The sequence below is a fragment of the Vulpes lagopus genome, chromosome 4 (genome assembly GCF_018345385.1).
Source record: "Vulpes lagopus strain Blue_001 chromosome 4, ASM1834538v1, whole genome shotgun sequence".
Classification (NCBI taxonomy): domain Eukaryota; kingdom Metazoa; phylum Chordata; class Mammalia; order Carnivora; family Canidae; genus Vulpes; species Vulpes lagopus.
Genome location: NC_054827.1, coordinates 84,633,709 through 84,653,615, shown reverse-complemented (window position 1 = coordinate 84,653,615; position 19,907 = coordinate 84,633,709). Strand labels below are relative to the sequence as shown.

Here is a 19,907-nt window from a genome sequence, read left to right as displayed (position 1 = left end):
AGAATAAATTGCTTTCTTTCCTTACTCCCTCCTTGGCCTCCTTAATCTCCCCTTCCCCCAGTGGCCCCCACTTTCACTTATTGACTGGGGGTTCCCAAGCTCTATATCCTCAGGTCAGTCTTTGATATGAGCCCCAAACACATATATATCCAACGGATTTCTTGCTACCTCAATTTGTATATATCACAGCTTCCTCAAACTTAACACCTGAGACACCAATTTTTTTTTCTTTTTAATGACCTTTCCCCAATATTTACCCCTTCTAGATTCTTTCCTCATTCATTATACGATCAATCATAATTTCTGTTGTTCAAGTTATCCTATGTCTCACCTTTTTTATATCCCTTTATCCTATTATCTGACATATCCTATCAATTTTCTCTTTGCAGTATGATCATACTTCCCAGTGTAAAAATACATTTATTGAGCATTTATGTCATGCCAGACACTATTCTGATCGCTTTACATGTATTATATTATTTAATCCTCACAACAACTCTAAGAAACCAGTACTGATATAATCCCCTTTTTTCCGGAGGAGGAAACTGAGATCAAAGATGCTATATGACTTGCCATAGAGCATCCTATGTAGAGGAGTAAGATTTCAGACTCACGCTGATGAATGCTGAAGCCTAAGCTTTCATTCCTAGTGCTATACTGCCTTCTAAAACTATTTATTTATACATATATTTATACATATGCATGGCCCTCCATCCTCATCATGTAGATAAAGCTCTAGCCATAATGTATCAAGATGATGCTTCCTCCAGAATTACATTCTTAAAACACAGATGTGTTCTTGTCACACTCCTATTTAATTTCAATGGATTCTTAGGAATGATTCTCACTTGACCGTTTTTTCAACTGGTCATTTTCACAGATGTGTGGCCAAATTTCAGGCAACATATGCATGTTTTGCTCTGCTGGCCCCAGCCAAGGATAACACCACGACAGCAACATCTCTCACTCAGAATGTTGAATGATCATGAGATGACAGAGCCAGGGCGCAGCTTCCTGCAGGTAAGCTAAGTGGTCTAGAGAAATGTCACGTTGAACCAAGGAGAGCAGGTGTTCACAGAATATGAGGGAACTTTCCCTTCTTCCGATTATCAGGGCAGGATGCAGTTCTGCTCACGGTGAGACCAAAAAACTCGGCAGGAAATCTGGATGCAAATTTAGTTTTTAGTGTTCCCCCAGAAGTTCCCATATACAAAAGTACATGAGAAACTCCCATATGTTAGAAATGACAAGCCCAGGGCACCTGGTAGCTCAGTAATTGAGCCTCTGCCTTGGGCTCAGGTCGTGATCCCAGGGTCCTGGGATGAGCCCCACATTGGGCTCCCCGCAGGGAGCCTGCCTCTCCCTCTGCCTGTGTGTCTCTGCCTCTCTCTGTGTCTCTCATGAATGAATAAATAAACTCTTAAAAAAAGAAAAACAAAGAAATGTCAAGTCCAGAGGAAAATAATTCCAAGTCCTTCTCATATCAATGCCATCTGTCTATTCTCTGATCTCATCCACTGTCTCCCCACTTCTCCCTTCACCTCACACTCTGTTCCAGCTACCACTTTGTGTTCTGAGCACACTGTCTTCCTTCACGCTTTCCTGTCTAAATACTCTATTTCCTTAGTATAGGATACTCATCCTTAACCTTTCATCGTGGAAAAGCTTTTTTGTTTTTGTGTTTTTAAAGATTTTATCCATTTCAGACAGAAAGAAATAGAAAACTGCATTCATGTGCGTGGGGGGAGAAGCAAAGGGGGAGGGAGTGAGAGAGAATCTCCAGCAGACTCAGGAGCCCTACATAGTCGATCCTCCAACCCCGAGATCGTGATCCTGAGCTCACGACTCAAGTTGAAACCAAGAGTTGGCCTCCCAACCAACTGAGCCACCCAAGCACCCCAATCTGTCTTTGTTTTTTAGAGTTTATCACAAAAATCATCTCCAGAGCCTCCTTTATAACATGCACCTAGGAGATAAGCTGCTATTCTCCATTGTACTATATTCATATACTCACCTGGAGTACATCCAGTCATAGTGCAGACCACATAATGTTGTAATATTATGATAGGTCACTCTTCTGCCTCCTTCATTAGACTGGGAGCTCCTTAAAAGTTGAATTCTTGCTCTGGTCATCATTGCACTTCATTTCTGAGGATACTCAATAACAAATCATAGGTGCTCTATAAATACTGAAATGGAGGAAGAAGTACTGCTTCTAAACTATTCAGTTGACTGGGTCACAAATATGGTGCTGTTTTGAATGAATGACCTAGGTAGAACATTCTCTTTTTGTTTATCATTTTTATGCTAAGGAGAAGACACCAGAAAGCTTTGTTTCAGCTAGTTATCCCTTTTCCTCAAATAACTCGGAAATGCTTATTATAAAAACTACTAGTAAAGGGCCAGAGATCCATTAATGGAATCTCAGGATAAGGGAAAGGAATTTCTGTATCCCAGCAGCTTAATATTTTCCCGTTTCAGCTGTCCTGCCAGGGATTGTAATTCACGAACCAATCTCAATCCAAGCAGAGGAAAAAATGAGATGCTTAAAGAAAATGGCCAAATGTCATCACCAGCTATTTGAGAGTAGCTCTGTCAGGAGACATCCACATTTAAAATGGACTTTCACAAAATTCTGGCCATCTGCAGGATCATGAAGACTCAGAACACTTCTGTCTCCTGAGGGAGCCTTTTCAGTTTTGTGCTTTTTCAGATGCTAAGAAATACAGACACTGTGATTTGCTACTGGGCACATATAAGCATGGAGTCAATTATTTCCTAAGAACCTCAAAGACCAAAATGAGATGTTCAGAAAATAAAAATATGTTCTGTAGTAAAAAAGAAAAAAATATATATATCAGAAGCTTGAGGAGTAGGGAGGAAAACCCAGTAACTCTGGGTTAATAAAATGTTGTAGATTAATGAGAGACTGAAAATTCTTTTGTTGCAGTATATTTTTTAACTTTCTGTTTTTTAATTTTTTTTTGAACTTTCTAAACTATATTAGTTCTCTCCTTTGCCTTAGGAATTACATTACAGTGTGTGAGAGAGCATAATTCTAAGCCAGCATTATTAGTTTCATTGAATATACCTTTGAGGTTATGGCATTTTGATGTTTGAGGTCACAATAGCATATTACAGAAAAGGAATGTAGCACAGAAGAAGGATTAAAGGCCCCCCAGTTAGAAATGCTAGTGTCTAGCTTTATCATTTATAAATTCTGTGGTCAGGAGCAATTCATTTTGTCCCCCAAAATTTCAGGTACTTCATCAATAGAATATTTAGAAAACGGATATCTCTAGCCTTCCATTCCTTGTGTTCTTACCTCAGCTCATAAAATGGGAACCGACTAATACTTCTCACCCACAAACTATTCTTTGGTGCCAAGCACAACTATTTTTTCTCTGCATTTTACTTCTTTCTCCCAAGAAGGAGTGAATTAATTAATGCAATTAGGGAGAGTCTAACATCTATTAGTTCTGGTTCTTTTTTTTTTTTTTTTTTTTTGGAAAGGATAATGCATTAATTTTCTCTGTTTTTTGTGTGGCCATTGTGTTTCTGAGGTGGAACACTATCATCTTTGTTTTCAATCGTTTTGGAATCGAAAAGAGGGGATGAACGATTAACTGTTAATCTTCCCTGGTTCCAACAATACTTGTGATGTTCATTCCAGATCAAGAGGGCAGAATGTACAAGGAACTTCCTATCGATCCAGATTCCATGGAAATTCCAGGGACTTTCTGATATCACATAGCGGTACTAAAAAAAATAAAATAAAAAAATAAACATTAACAAAGAAAATAATGGGAAGGTGGAACAGAAATTATAACAAAATTTTGAAAGAGAGAAAAGGGATAAAAGGCTACTGACATATTAAATAGAACAGAGTGAAATGTAGTCCCAAGTTTACTAACTGCAGACTCTAGTGGAGGTGGAGGTGGGAGTCAGTCTTCCCATTGGAGGCACCATTTTGAAGTTTGCAAATAAGGAAGAGTGTGGAAATGAGAAATAAATAGGAAGGTGATCTGGAGGCTTATGAACCAAATAGCTCCCCAATGTACCTCTCATTTCTCCTTTTTGTACCTGAAAGTAGAGTCAAGCAGCCTAAAGTCTCTTTGATCAATAAAGCGATTGTGTTGCTAGATCTTCTAGGGAGGTATAGAAGTTTAAAACCTGTTTGTCCCGGCCTTTAAAGAAACTGCACCTGTCAGCTAATGTCTGTATCACTCACCCTGAAAGAAATCAGGTTATGTGACAGGCTCTTGCCCACATACATAAAACTGCTAGTCATGTTTCAATGCAGTGCAGGGTACTTTTGGGAAAAGAACTATTCACACAACAGCAGAGGAAACTTAAACCAATAGCTTCATTATTCTTAAAAGTGGTTAGATAACAAAAGACATTTAGGAAAACTAGGAGCACAAAAGAAAAAGACCCAAATAATAAATCATAGAAACAAATTCTGCAGAACACAGAAGAGAACTTAATGATAACATTTATATAGCCCTTGGATGGTTCAAGGCATTGTTTATATATATATATGTATTGTTTATAAATATATGTATATATATATATAAACACACCAAGTATGTATCATTATTATCCTCATTTTACAGAGAAAGAAACTGAGGCACAGAGAGGTGCAGTGACTTACCCAGGGGCATGTAGCTGTTAACTGGTGGAGCCATGATTCTAACAGAGATGGCCTGGCTCCAGAGTCTGCTTCATTAATCACTCTGCCAATTCCTCTTTTTTTTTTTTTTTTTTTTGAGTTAATCACTCTGCCAATTCCAATGGATGTCCTGGTCATGATGTGAGAACGTTACTTTACATCACATTATATTACATTATATGCATGTAATAAGACTAGAATGCAATGAAAAAGGAATGATGCAACTGCAAGGAAGAGGTTTTTAACATTAAAATCATAGCAGCTACAAGAGGATAGACTCGTAGCATAAGTAAAAGACGAATACTGAAATGTAGGAGAAATTACAACCAGATACACTATAAGCTCATGTTTACACAGGTTAGCCTGGAACTGAACATTTACTAAGCACCTTCACTTGCTGGGACAGTGAGGACTACAAACATGTGTAAGATGTGGTTCCTGAGGAGCTTGCAAACAAACATGAATCTATACACCAGGAGGCAAGAAGCAAACTACTTCTGGGAACTCCCAGCAGCTTGGCAGCTTGCCACGGAATGGCCAACAGGGAGAGTTCAACACTAGCTCCCCACTCCCCCCACCCCCCACGCGTAAAGTTAAGAATGATCCCTTAGGAGCAAGAGGGGAAAACCTCCTCCTCCCCACCCCTGCAAACCACTCATTTTCACACAACACAGGCCCACCCTTCTATGCTCAGGGGAATGGGGGATTGCTTCTCAGATGAGAGTAAGCATTTAAGGCCTCAGAGGAATCTGCTGCGTGCATGTAGATGTGCCACAGCAAAGCTTCTGTGAGGCACAGCACCTCAAAAGGTCCCTGTGAGGAAGGTGGAGACTTCCTTATGCCACCTCTGGTGTGCCCATTTCCAAAGCATGTCAAGGCATCACAGACGCTACAGGAAAAAGTTGCCCTGGCTCTATCAACTGCTTGGTTCTCCTGGGCCCACCTTCCTTTCTTCCCAGATCCAGGAAGAGAAAAAAAATCACCTATGGAAGGAAGTCAATATAGGGAGATAATTCCCTCTGTATTGGTCAAGGTTCTTAAAAGGCAGACCACAGAATCCATGCTAACTGGGTGAGAAGGGATCTATTAGAGCATACTGAATGGGTTCCAGAATCACGGTATCACCAAAGACACAGAGTCTGAGAATTTCCAAGTGTAATTCTCAGCTCCTTATCAGACCAGAGGACTAGCCTGAAAGACGTGCTTCACCCGAGTATCATAAACAATCTCCACGATGAGGAAGTGGAGATTCTCACCAACCAGAGAACCATGCTACACCAACCCAAGTTGGCAAGCTGCAGGTATCATCACACCTGCCCCAACCAAACAGACACCACTAGCCTGCCAGGTTCCCACATTGCTCACTCATGGACCCAGGGCTCATGCGGACATGCCTGATGGGCAGACCAGACACCCCGGGTGTCTTCACCTTACCTGCAGAAGGGGCTGGGAGAAGCAGCCCTTTAGGCTCTATGTTGAGAAGAGGGAGTTGGGTTGTAGGGCAGCCATCAACATGTAGGAGAAGCTCAGATCCATAGAGACAGACAGTAGACTAGTGGTTAGTAGGGGCTGAGGAGAGAGCTAGGTAATGCAGGATTGTTGTTTAGTGGGTACAGTGTCCCTTTAGGATGATGAAAATGTTTTGGGGATGGACAATGGCGATGGTTGCCCCACAATGTGAAGGTACCTAAAGCCACCGAATTGATTGTTTAACAATGGTTAAAATGTTACCTTTTTCATATGTATATTTTACTACAATTGACAAAAAAAGAACTGAACTTCCCCAAAAGTTTTTCAATGATACTGAGGCAATCATGAGGCAAGTTATTCACTACAGCTCTAATCTATTTGTGTAATTGCCTGACTGTATAGACATTTGGGAAAAATTGTAAAGTACTTTATTTAAACCATCCTACACAAGTGGAATGTATCTGAATATGGAAAGATTGCCATAGAAGGAAATTCCACAAATTTCCTTTGTAAACCCTTGCAGTATTTGACAACGCACATTATTAAGAAATTCTTCTTTATATCTAACCTAAATCCCTCTTGCTACATTTTAAAACATTTCCTTGTTTCCTTCTTTGGTAGAGATGGAGAACAGCTGGCCTGAGTTTTGCATGCTTTGCCTTGAGGGCCAAAATAAGTCCAGTTGTTTTAACCCTTCCTGGAAGGCTGTGCGGTCGAATCCCTTGACTTTATTTTCTTTTACCTCTTCTGAATCCTCCTTCCCTATCTCTGCAACTCCATTTCACCATTAGGGCCTACCTGGGGACTGAGCGGTGTGAAAATACGGACTCGATCCTTCTCAACATTATTAACCATTATTGGATTTGTAAACAACATTATTAGAAGTACTCGAATTCACACTGAGTCATAGTGAGTAAATCACATCCTGGGAACAAGGATAATGGAAAAGAAATTACACTACCACCTCCAGGACGTGGGAGAGTCGCTAAGGGGCCACGTAGAAAAGGGAGCAGCAGGGAAGAGCAAACCCCGGGTGTGGTGTGAGGACAGTGAGGTGCCGGTATGCTCCGCGGAAGGGGGGAGCACAGCTACTCCTGTGTCCTGGGTGTGTGTGCTCTGGGAGGAAAGCTGTGTGTGGCGAGGCAACTGGGTCACATCCCCAGGGTGGTGGCATTTGCGCTCAGCTCTCGGGAGCTAGAGGAGGTGGTGGGATGAATGAGCCATTTGAGTGGAAAACCCTAGTTCTGAGCTCAACTCTTTCTTCTGGCAGCCAAGGAGGGGGCTCTGCTGCTCTGTTGGGGGTTAGGTTCTGGGTGTTAAGACTAGCAGTGTGGGGAGACTTGGATCAGTCAGGGCCTCCAAGCAATCAGCTCCCAGTAACGCATCCTGTTCGCCCAACACACTCTGGCCGACAGAGCACCCCCACATTCTTGTTCTGATGTACATCACATACCACCTTGTGCTGGTATCTGGCACTTGTGTTGTCACCATACTACCGGGGACAGAGATGCACACGGAATGCCCTGACCAGGAAAGGAGCTAGGACAAGCGCCTCGCCTTCTGACTCCTACTTTGGTGTTCTTTGCACACTGCTTTCCCTGTGAGACTCAGGCAGGGTTCAGTGAGCACTTCACTGAGATTCCTCTGTAAGAAACACAGTACTACGTGCCATCACCTGAACCCAGACCACGCACAAAGCATGCTCCACGGACACTAAAAGGAGGCGATAGTTAATAAGATGAAACAGTGAGGAGGAGGAAGTTGTTTACATTGGCACATTGCGTGGTAACCTGTAGACTTCCCAAATAATTGATTATCCTCAGAAAACGTTTACACTGGTTTGGATTGGATGACGAACCCTTTAAACAGTATTATATTCTTTGGTAAATAAACACTGAACAGAAAGAGGACAATATTTTAAAATATATGTGTTCTTTAATAATATAAAAGAACATAGTCAATGAATTATTAATGCTGTTTCTTATTCATAATACCCTAAAATCAAACAGTATTTCAAACTGAATAAGCTGTGTACATTGAATTGTTCATGAGTCAAAGAAGAAATGAATACTGTATTGAAACCAAAGCAAAATTAGTGATTTTTTCCCCTGGTAAGAAAGGACTCCTTCTTCCCACCCCCACGATTTCCACACAGATTACAGAATGGTCTATTTTATTTTAACAAAGCTTTTGGCAAGAATGTTAACCAGCCACAAATGTGGCCTCTGAGTGCAGGCACCAAAGAAACTAATACTGTTTCTGTGAGAAATACATAGTTTGTCCGACAGATGAGAGAAATAGAAAACTGAAGTTGGGGATCCCTGGGTGGCTCAGCAGTTTGGCGCCTGCCTTTGGCCCAGGGCGTGATCCTGGAGTCCCAGGATCAAGTCCCACATCAGGCTCCTTGCGTGGAGCCTGCTTCTCCCTCTGCCTGTGTCTCTGCCTCTCTCTCTCTCTGTGTCTCTCATAAATAAAAAAATAAAATGTTAGAAAAAAAAAAAAGAAAGAAAAAGAAAACTGAAGTTGTGTGGAACCTAGTAAGTTAGTGCATTCAACGATCCCAATCATGGCTTGAAATTTCTCATAACTCAGCGACCATGGTTGTATTGTACAGTATCAGTTTTTATTTTCACCGTATTTTGTGGTGGCCCCCACAAATATATAAATTAATGGTTGGCTTGGTGTGTTCAGTTGTTTATGCCTTCAGTACTCTGATGGGAACACGGGAACATTCAGCCTGTACGATTCAGTCAGACCACAGGAAACTGCCCGTGAGGAGCAACACAGATAGATCTGGTGCCTGCCCCATGGTGCAATCGCAGAGGTAGCTTGAGCCACGTCCGCGTGCCCAATCGGAAGAACAGCAATTAGATATCTTGGATCCAACCATGGATGTACATCCATTTGCAATAGAAGAGAAAACTCATTCTAAATCCTATGAGGCTTTCCATGGAAAAGAACATAAAATGTATTTTGTATTTGACTTGATAGCTCTGTCATTTTAACCAAAAGGTTATTCCTGGTCCTAAAAAGATAACTTTTCTTAGTGATAGACCTCCTTCTATAAGAATTTCCTTTTTTTTTTTTAATTTTCTTTACGCATCCTGATTACCATAAGCTTAAAAATTTCATCAAGGAAAAAAAAAAAAATTTCATCAAGGGATCACAGTGTTTATGGCAGTTTGTGGGCTTACATTCTCCATCTTACATATGTCTGAGGTATATTCAGGCTTATTTTCTTGGTGCCTACTCAGTCATAATCTGTCTATACAGTGTTTCAATTCATTCATTTATCTTAGTTCATGATGCAAATTAGGCCAGGTAGCATGTTCACTCCCTCTAAAAGTCATACATTTTATATGGTGACAAACTGACATTTGGGCACCCTTGAGCAGACCACAAAGGAGATTGGGCATCTGTGGATGATGGTTCATCCTGGATCTATGGCCTCCCAGTGAAAAACAAGCAGTCAGGCTCTACTAAATGGGGGCTCTATATCATGACCTCCATCTGCAAAAATCCTGATCTTGTTGTATGGCCCAAGAAATAATGGCCCCTTTCATACGGGCAGTGAACTCACAATGAAGGCCCTTGGAGCACCAGGAAATCAGTGTGTGTCCAGAGCTTCCACCACGAGCCATCTTCACTGATTGCACCACTTCTTTGTCCTCATCAAGACAGGATATCCACATTTGGACTTATTCTGGGAGGGTAGAGTTCCTCATCCCCTGTGATCATGATTCTACATGGCTTTTGCTCACTGAGCAGAGCAGAAAATGCAAATTACATTAGAGTCAAACTAATATGTAGAAATTCCCTGAGGGTATTAAAGTGAGTATGATGTCCCCTCCCTATGAGAGATAATGTCAGAAGAGTGACATATCTGAATTCTGCTTCATTAGACAAAATACACAATCCCTGAGAGTTTTATCTGAAAGGAACCTAAGGATTAATGAAATATCATAGAAGTTCTTCTCTATAAAAGGAGAAACTGATAAACCAAGAAGCTAGTGAAGTCATTAATGCAAGTCAGCAGTAGAATAATGTGTTAGTTTCCTGTAGCTGCATTAAGAAATTGCTGCCAGCTTAAAACAGCACAAATTTATTTTATCTGAGAGTTCTGGAAGTCAGAAATGTAAACAGCCAGCAGAGTTGCATTTCTTCTGGAAGCTCTAAAGAAACTCCATTTCGTAGCCTTTTCTAGCTTCTAAAGGCTACTGGCATCCTTAGCTCATGGCTCCGTCGTCCATCTTCAAAGCCAGCAGCATAGCATCGTCAAATCTTTCCTCTCTAACTTCTACACCTGTTGTCACACCTCCTTCCGAGTCTGACCCTTCTGCTTCCTTCTTACAAGGATCCCTGTGATTACATTTGGCCCACCTGGATAATCCAGGATAATCTTCCCAACTCAAGATCCTCAGCTGAGTCACAAATGCAAAGTTCCTTTAGGTAATACAATCACAAATTTTGGGTGTTTGGTGGAGGAAGGGAGCAGGATATTACTCTGTCTACTACAAATAACCAAAAAGGCTAAAAAAAAAAATCTTACCAGTGATTAAGGTTCTAGCAAATGCATGTGTTAATTTCATGTAAAAAATATTTAAGAATTGGGCTGGCTGGCTGGCCCAGTCAGAAAAGCATGCACCTTTGATCTTGGGGTCAGGATTTCAAGCCCCACGTTAGGTATCAAGATTAAATAAATAAACAAACTTTAAAAAATATTTAGGAATTACTTACTGGGTACCAGTAAGTAATTCACAAACATGATTCACAAACATGATAAAGCAAAGAGAAACCTTGAAACGCTTTTTAATTTGCAAAGATATATGTATTTTTAAGGATTTTATTTATTTGAGGGCACCTGGGTGGCTCAGTGGTTGAGCATCTGCCTTTGTTTCAGGTTGTGATCCTAGAGTCCCACATCAGGCTCCCTCCAGGGAGCCTGCTTCTCCCTCTGCCTATGTCTCTGCCTCTCTCTGTGTGTCTCATGAATAAATCAATAATTTTTTTTTAAAAAAAAGATCTTATTTATTTGAGAGAGAGAGTGTGCATGCGAGAGAGAGAGCACAGTGGGGCAGGAGCAGAGGGAGAAGCAGACTCCTTGCTGAACAGGGAGCCTAATGCAGGGCTTGATCCTGGGACTCTAGGATCATGGCCTGAGCCAAAGGCAGATGCTTAACCAACTTAGCCAGCCACCCAGGTGCCCTTCAAAGATAGACTTTAAATATAATTCACAAGTACAGAAAACTTCTTAAAGATCTTTTAGAAAGAAAGAAAAAATTAAGAATGAAACTGTGCTGACATGTGAAACAAAGAGCCTATACTCAATTTTTTAAAGATTTACTTACTTATTTGAGAGAGAGAGCATGAACAGGGGGAGGAACAGGGAGCCTGATGTGGGGCTCAGTCCCAGGACCCTGAGATCATCACGTAAGTTGAAATCAAGAGTCTGTCACTCAACCAACTGAGCTATTCAGGCACCCCTAAAAAATTATCTTAGAAATCAAAAAAGAATGGGATGAATAATCCCGTAGAAAGCATGCGCAAAGTGGGCAATTTACATAATAAAACATACAAATAGATAATGCATATATAAGAAATCCTCTTTTACTTCTCCTATTGGCAAGAGCAACAAGATTAAAAAGATTGATGATACAAGTCTTTACAATGATGTAAAGGCCCGCATGATCTAGCTTTTCTATCCCTCTCTGATCCTTGGGTCTTTCCCTGATCTAATCTCCTTCTTACCTACACCTCACTTGTTCAGCCAAAGAATGCGGTTCACACATTGTGATAGGACAATGTTGCAATATTGACTAAAACTCATATACATATATACACCATTTGATCTAGCAGTGCACTTGTAGGAATTTAACTGTCATAAATATTGATACAAATGAGACAGGTTTTATTACAAAAATGTAATTTAAAAATCTGGAAATAACCTAAATGTTCCTTAATAGAGATTTGGCTAAACAAATCAAGGTACCAGCATGATAGGGTAAGGGCTCCCTCCTGACTGGTTTACTTCTCTTTGTATCCTTACATGGTGGAAGGGGCTAGAGATTCTCTGGAACCTCTTTTATAAGTGCACTAAACCTATTCTTGAGGATTCGAACCTCATGATTTAAGCATATCCCAAGACCCCGTCTACTAATACCATCACACCATTTTTGGGGAGTTAGGATTTCAGCATATGAATGTAAGAGGGACACAAAAGTTCACTTCATAGCATAAACCCAGAGGAAACATTTCTTCAAATCATTTTTTAAAATTTTTCCTTCAGATAAGAGAGAAAACATCTTTTCTCTCTGGGTTCTCGTCCTCTTTCATCTTCTTAGGACCATCCTAGCAAAAACTGGCTTTTTCAAGACATTGGAAAATTTTCATTTATTGTAATCTATGTTTTAGTATTCAGAGTCAACACTGTCTGTTATATACATTATACTCAAAACCTTCTGGATATTTTCACTAGATCGTATATTACATAGAGAAGACGTAGGCATCCCTCGAACTTTCATAAGCATATGTTTCCCTTCCTCATGAGAAAATATAGACCTCATTAAAGTAAAATTTTCTAAAATGAAATATTTTAATGTATGAGCTTAGTGAGATTATATCTGAAAGCCACAAACTTTTGCTACAATCTTACATGTGGCCAAACTAATCCACAGCAAATTTTATTAAAGAAGCAGCAATAACAACTTTGTCTTATCCCTTCAGAAAACTCAGAGAGTGGTCTCTGTAGGCATAATGTCTCCTGGTTTTTACAGGTAAATTATATTCTTGATCTTACTAAAATGGTTTCTAATCATATAGTATCACTTGATAACATTATTTTGGATAACCAAAATCTCATTTTATGTTTAAAGGAATCATTTCCAAACCATAATTCCCAAGGTTGCTTTTAATGTAACATTTTTTTTTCTCTGCACATCCATACATACAGTGCTATAGACAGTTTCTCGTTGGACAATATCCTTTCTAGTCAACAAAACCTGTTTGGTTTTAATAAAAGAAACATCACTGTATAAGGTCAAGTTAAAGCAAATTAAATTTGAATTAGAGGCACTTCTAGGATTAACATGGATGTGTGAGTATTTTTCTTCTACTCTTGGAAATCAAACAAAAGAAACAAGAAATACCAAAAGAACCCACAAACTCCATTTTTGGCAAAACTAGGTAGCAGATTTAAGCTACAATTTCCAAATAAGTGTAAGGGCTACCAAAAGCAGCCAAGGCCAAGCAGAAGCCACACATAAAACATGAGGAAAGAAGCAAAGAGAATTACCAGATGATCAGCAGATTTCAAAAAAATACATTTCCTGCAAGTAAGAGGTTCGCTTAGAAGTGGAGAAGGTGTACCCATGTTAGCAGCAATGGATGTAGGATCTGTAGGAGCTGGTCTGGCAGCAGAAGTCCCCATGGACCCGGTTAATTTGAGAGAAGCAGAGAAGGCAAGGCTCCATACAAAATACCTAGCTAAGCCGTACTGGAGTAAAGAAGTCTGTCTCTGAGGAAATGGAATAGGAGGCAGCTCTGCATTAGAAAGCCTGAAAGACTACCAGTGTATTTTTTTCTCCTGCAGAAACTGCCTGCAAAAAGTTGTTAGGAAAATCCAAACTGTAAATTAATGAAAGAAAATCGACACATTATCGACACCAAGATTGTGTAAGAGAAGATACAGAAAGTAGAAAAGAAATACAAAAACAAAAACCTCCAAATATGAGGAACTCTCACCAGAAGAATGTTGCCACAAAGCAGATGAAAATTGTAGCCAAATGTTTCATTGTGAATTTAAAAATTTAACAAATCAGTGCTCCCTTCGGCAGCACATATACTAAAAATTTAACAAATCACTTTTATCCATGAGGGACAATTACAATGCAAAAGTATAAAAGAGAAAAGAATGGAAAAAGCATAGGGAGAACAGAATGCCATCTTCTAAGTAGGGAGCTTAGGATGAGAATTAGAAATATGGGGGGAAGGCTTATCTTTAAAAACAGGAAGAGAAATTCAACAGTCTTGGGAAGCCCTTGAGAGAGAGAGGGGGGAGGGGGTAACACAGAGCTAAAGATATTCAAGAAAAATTTCCTAAAATGGAAGATGACTTACAACTATGTACTGAAAGAGTACACGTGGGCCAGGGAATATTAACACAAAATGGTCAACCCCCAGATATAATTGGATTTTAAAGATACGGAAACAATTGTAAGCAAAATAATCAGGTAATTTGTAAGAGGAAAAAAATGTTCGATAGTCCTCAGACTTTTCTACACCTTTATTCAATGTCAGAGGTAGTAAAACAATACCTATAAGATTCTCAGGGAAAGAAGGTGTGAGCCAAGGATTTTATAGTCAGCCAAGCTATCCTTTAGTATAAAGGGTACAAACAGTTTCACATTCAGGAACCCAGGAAATACTGTTTCCCAGAGTCCTTGATAAAACTGCTACAGAACAAACTTCAGCCAATGATAATCCAGAAATTATGGCAAAAAAATTGGTGATGCAATACAGAGTATATTTAAATGCAATACAGAACCTAAAACAAATGTGGAGCTGAATGGGACCAAGTAGAATATAAATTATATAAGTACTGGCAACATGGGACTGATACAGGTAAGAAAAATGAGGAGAGGGGATCCCTGGGTGGCTCAGTGGTGGAGCTTCCGCCTTTGGCTCAGGGCATGATCCCGGATTTCCTGGGATCAAGTCCCACGTTGGGATCCCTGCATGGAGCCTGCTTCTCCCTCTGCCTGTGTCTCTGCCTCTCTCTCTCTCTCTCTCTGTGTGTGTCTCTTGTGAATAAATAAATAAACTCTTTAAAAAAAAGAAAAGAAAAAATGAGAGAAAAAGAAAAGGAAGGAGGAGACTAGAATAAGTTTCCTTTTTGACCCTCTTGCTTAACAGTAGCAATTAGCCCGTAGGAAAGATAGTAAAGATAGCAGTATTATTAAATTGAGTAGTAGAAGTTAGGACAGGGAAGGGAAGAGGGAAGAAATCATTAATTCTGCATTATTCATAGAAGGAACTAACTTAGAAGTTAAATAATTCAAAATATTATATGTAGTAACAATTATAAGAGTAACTCCTTGATTGAAAATCCTAAAAAACTTTTCTCAATCATGAAAGGGAACAAAGACCAAGCCGGTCTACTATATCACTAAAAACAAGCAGACTTAACTTAGATATGTAAAAAAAATTGTTTTTAATTTTTTTTTCAGATTAAATCACATAGCAAAACCCAACCCCATACTATTTAAAAGAAATGCACTTAAAAAGAAACAATGATTCACATAGGTAGAAAATAAAAGATTTGGCAATAATATACCAAGCAACTGGAAACAAATTAAAGCAGTTCTCATGATTTAGAATTTATATTAAAAAGCATTGAATGAACCAAGGAAGGGCATTTTATGATGCCCTTTCATTACATTTTATGTTATGTTTACTTTTTTAAAGATTTTATTTGTTTATTTATAAGAGACACACAGAGAGAGGCAGAGACATAGGCAGAGGGAGAAGCAGGCTCCATGCAGGGAGACCAACAAGGGACTCGATCCCAGGACTCTGGGATCATGACCTGAGCTGAAGGCAGATGCTCAGCCACTAAGCTACTAGTCATCCCTGTTATTGTGCTTATATACTCTTATCCCACCCCATATATTTCCTTCTTTTTCCTTGTTATCTCTTTTTTCAGGTTCTTTAGAAATGTATTATTCTTCTCATTCACAGTATACATTTACAGCATTTACCTCTAAATAACTAATTTCATGAGATTGCTATTGTTTTTGTTGTTTCTTTTTAATTGTTGACAGCTCCATGGTTCCATAATTCATGGTAATTTATTTTCTGAGTCATCATATATAGCATTATCAGATCAGAAGAAGTTTCTGACAATGATAAACATATGATTGGCCTTTCTTTGATATCATTTAAACATTTTTAAAACATCTTTCTTATTCATTAGATTTAGTTTTCAAAAAAAAAGGGAATCATTTTAAAATAGTTTACATTTCTGTTTGGTTTACCATCATTTAAGGAATGTGTTTAGTGTATCTTGGTCAGTATTGCTTGAATTTCAGCAACATGACATTTTAAATGAAAAAAACATCATAAATCATTAATGTTAAATATAATTTTTCATAATATTAATTGTGCACATACCAAAAAAATAATTGCAAGCTGTTTTCTCACAGTTGTGATACAACTATAAAATCAAAGCCGATTTACAAATTACTATAAACTGAATTATGGAAACAAGAAATAGAATTGAAATTAACAGATTATGTGACTATATTTTATGGAAATGAAGTCTCCATCCATGAGACAAGTAGAGGGATCACATGCCAACACCTCTGTAGGCCTTTTGAAGATTTAATTTTCCTTCCAAGTTTTTTTCAATTTGAAATTCTGCCTAATGATGTAATTTGTTCTTTACTTAGTGGGAAGCCCTCATTTCTAAATTAAGTTATCTTTTGTTCTTTTTCTAACTAGCACATTACAAAAATGTGGTACTTTTGTTGCCATTAAGAAAGCTGACAAAAATACAACTAAAGCCCTAAAATTAGATGGTGTTGTGCAGCCATAATCATTCTGAATAGTAAAATAGGCTTCTATAAATTTTTTTAGTTCATTGTTGAATGTAAAACACAAAATTTTTTAAAAATTTATTGTTAGTGTTCTTTCAGACTCCTGTTTGAGAAATGTCAGTCTAGACTTTTAGAACCCTAAAATTTCCTTATAATCATTCTTCTTTATAAACCAAGTCTGATTTTATGACATTCCATGATTCTTGCTGCCTAAGTTTCACATTATACACAAGAATAACATTCTTTGGCTGGTTTTAAGGCTTACATCAGGGTAGGAATTTAATGCTTCACCTTCTCTGAAAGTAATGAAGAATTTGAAGAGTGAATCTTAGAGTATGATTCTGTGGACTTAAAGTAGAGTCAAGTAGAAGACTTATCAAAACTAGGGTGTGCTTGGTGGTTAGTCTGAACTTTAGTGGACAGATGGGAGGATCTTGGAGGTGGGAAAGAATGAAAACACTAAGGAATAAAAGATATAAAGCTATTATCAGTACATATTGCATACTATATATACATTGAAGGGGGATTTGCAAATTTTGGGGGAATAGACCTAGAGTCACCACCCAAAAAAGACTGGTATTTCACCAGTCTCAAACTAAGCATTGAACCTGTAGAGACTCTGGGCTTTATCACAACCCACATGCTGCTCAACTATCCTCATGATAATTGGCATGCCATCTTCCATACCTTCTCTTTTTTCTTTGTCTAGTTGTTCTGAAAGAAATGCTGTGGAAGTCCCATTAAGCCATTCTTTTGAAGGAAAATGGAAAACAGCAGGTGCTTGAGAGGTGTTTCCTCCATAAGAATAAAGATAGAAAATGCTTTAGGCCTCTCTTAAAAGATAGAATTAAGTGAACATTTAAGCCATGACTAAGAGCTATAAATAGAATCAGCCGGTTCTTGACTACATTCTCATGTGTTTGTAAATGATTGAAAAAAAATTTTTTGATCAAATTAAAAGCTTTAGGAATTGGATTAGTCTTTGCTTTCAATGTTTTGTCATGAGGAGCACTTTTAAGAAATGAGAACTAATGGATGCCTGGGTGCTTAGCAGTTTAGCGCCTGCCTTTGGCCCCAAGGCTTGATCCTGGAGTCCTTTGGATTGAGTCCCACATCAGGCTCCCTGCATGGAGCCTGCTTCTCCCTCTGCCTGTATCTCTGCCCCCCACCACCCCATGTCTCTCATGAATAAATAAATAAAATCTTAAAAAAAGAGAGAGAACTAATTTGGGGCGCTTGGGTGCCTCAGTCAGTTGGGCACCCCACTCCTGGTTTCAGCTTGGATGGTGTTCTCACAGTCATGGGATCAAGCCCTCATCAGGCTCTATGCTCAGTGTGGAGTCTGCTTCAGATTCTTTCTCCCTCTCCCTTCCCCTACACCCCTCCCTGCTCATTTTCTCTCTAAAATAAATAAATAAAATATTTTTAAAAATACTGGCCCAAACCATACTAATTTTATCATAAAAATATGGTAAACAAACAAACAAAAACGAGAGCCAGTACAGTGTAGTAACTATACAGATGTTGTCACACAGGGTTACTGAAGGGAAACCTCCACAAAATTCTCATGTCTAGACCCAGAATCTAGGTTCCCCAGTAAGAATTCACTATAAGTAACAGAAGTGAGGGTTTATCCCTGCATTTGCTTAAATTTGCTATGCTAACTCAGTGTTTTTTAAAGGTGTGTGAAAGATAGGTTTTCTCTCCTTGTGCTTTATTTTCAAATTATGGTATTTAGTTCAGTGCTATTCCCTGTCGCTAACACACTAGCAGTGCCTACTGATATACTACCAACACTCTGGGGAGTTCCATTAGTTGTGTCCTTGCAGCAACTTGACAATGTAGCACCATGCATCTTGAATAGAATATAGATCACATATGAGAGCAAAAGACTTATGTTTTATTCTACCTAAAGTGTTTTCAACATGATGCCCCAAGAAACCGTATGCTGGACTGTAAGCTTTCCTTTTATCCCATTAGAGATAGAAAGATACTGCATGACACAAGGCCTACATGTTTCCAGATGCTTCACTACACACATGCACTCTCATCACCACTAACATTTAACATGCCTGGTTGGCATACTTACCCTGCACATTGCTCTTAGAAGTAGTCCTTACTAACCAAGCAAAAACCTTTAATTCATATATTAGACTGCTAAGGCTACCATAACAAAATACCACACACTGGATGCCTTAAATGACAGAATTTATTTTCTCACTGTTCAGGAGACCAGAAGTCAAAGATCAACATGTCTGAAGAACTGGCTTCTCCCAAGGCCTTTTTCCTTGGCTTGCAGATGGCTGGGTTCTTACTATATCCCTACATGGTCTTTTCTCTCTGTGTGAGCATTGTTGGTTTCTCTTATTCTTCTTATAAAGACATTAGCCCTATTGAATCAGGGCCTCTCTTTGTGACCTTATTTAACCTTAATTACCTCTTTGAAGGCCTTATCTTCAAACATATGAATTTTGGAGGAAAACACCCAATCTGTAACAACTCACAACCTTAAGGAGGTAATGGAGAGGTATCTCAGCAACACATGAGTCAAGTATCACATTTTTCCTCTAAACTCTATAGATCTTCACATGATTTGTATAATCTTAACCCCAGGGTAACATGTCATGCAATGTGTCTTTCCAACTGATATTATTATGGACACAAATACTCCCAGATGTTCTTTATGGTCTGAGTCAGCCTTAAGCAGGCTTCATCATCCCTTTTCATGCCACAGATTACAGAAATAATTCTATCATGTGCTCCAACTGATCAATGCATAAGTGGCTAGAGTTACTTCAAGTGGTATCTCTTTATCTGACCAAATTAAAATATGGTCTCGTAGAACAAACAAACAGAAAGGATCAAAATTATACAGGTTAGAAAATATAGACCATTTTGACAGTCCAGTCTGTGATGGAAGGCATGCTTAAGTAAGACCCTGATGGTCCATCAAGGCAACAGAGCATCTCTATTGATAAGGACGATGTAGTATCAGTCTTAACAAGTATCCTTTAAGTTAGAGCTAGAATATCTCATCTCCTCTTCCTTAAGTGAAAGCTTGCTGGGACTATTACCTTTTTATAAAATGTATAGTCAATCCACTTGTTCTTAAACTGGAGGGACTAGATAAAATACAAACACAGAACGTGACCCCTCAGTACCCAGACAGAAGT

General features: G+C 39.0%; 1 pseudogene; it reads right to left on the bottom strand.

Moving 5' to 3' along the window:
* Positions 1–4,688, bottom strand: part of LOC121488809 — a 127,085-nt pseudogene extending 122,397 nt beyond the window's left edge.
* Positions 4,689–19,907: the final 15,219 nt, after the last annotated feature.